A 1,324-nucleotide genomic window follows, 5' to 3' on the forward strand; every position below is an offset into this window, starting at 1 on the left:
CCTCTTGGAAACTGACCTGGTACATTAGCATACTAAAGACTGAGAAATCCTGCAGTGAAAAGGCTAACTTTGAAAGTCTAACTCTTTTCAAATTTAGGGATTATAGAATTCTTTAATTTATTCATTCTCTCTCTCTCTCTTTTTTTTTTGAGAGGTTTTTGCTATAGGGCACGTGTGCTCGCCAGAAAGACAGAGAGAGAAAAAGAGACAGAAAGCGAGAAATCACGCCCCAGGGGTATGGCCACTCTGCAATCCCTTCTCCTCCCTTCTCCTCTCAGGAGTTGACTATTTGGGAGTCCAGCAAAAGCAACATAGCCATTACACCAACTGCTGGTTCCTATTTATTCATTCTCATGTAACATTTTCTAATACCGTATTTGAAAAATATTCCAGTGAGTTACCCAACAAAGATAACTGGAAAAACATTTTTAATTACTCCCCCCACACAGTCCAGGAAGGGTTCATTTTAGTTATTTCACATCACATTCCTCCCCTTATGGCATCTTTGATAACAACAACAATAATAATAACATCATTTAACAGTTGTTTAATCCTTATCTTGTGCCTTGCACAGTTCTAAGGGATTTATATAAATTAATTAATTTAATATCTACACCAACTCTTCAAGGTAGGAACTGTTATTATTCTTATAATACATATGAGGAAACTGAGGAGGGAACAGATTAAGAATTCACACTAAGTCATTAAGCTAACATGTGTCTATTTGGATTCACACCTGATCAAGTGGCTAGTGTTCATTTTTTAAACATCACCCTATGTTGTTCTTCTGAACAATTTCAATTCAACTTGAATTTTAATTATTCTTAATTAAAAAAAATAATTACATAGTATTTTATTATTTGTTTTCCTAAGCAAGAAACAGAGACCAACATTCAACAGAATCTTGATTCCATGATCCACTCCCAGTTTCGGCTAGCCCTGGATCCTAGGCACGTGTGTGTGCATGGTGTACTCAGGGAGGCGTCCAGATGCGAACCTGGAAACTTCTCATGCGGTTCAATCTTGTGGAGTTTTACATTTTACCAGTGTGCCACCACCTAGTTCTTTAAATTCTTCCTTTTGTTGGAATATCAGTCCTGCTTTTCTTTATTTTAGGGGTTTAGCCCTTTCACACAGGAATTAGTTTGGAAATGCTGCACATGGGTATAGGGGATGCAACACGGAGAAAGTACTGATTTGTGCCTTTAGGATATTTAGGACCAAACAGATGTCATAATGGTTATGACGCTGGACTCCCATGTAGTCAATTGTAGTTTGAGTCCTGGACCCAGTGGCTTAAAACTCACACCAGGCACGGGAGTGT

The sequence above is a fragment of the Tupaia chinensis genome, unplaced genomic scaffold (assembly GCF_000334495.1).
Source record: "Tupaia chinensis unplaced genomic scaffold, TupChi_1.0 Scaffold144450_1, whole genome shotgun sequence".
Taxonomy (NCBI): domain Eukaryota; kingdom Metazoa; phylum Chordata; class Mammalia; order Scandentia; family Tupaiidae; genus Tupaia; species Tupaia belangeri.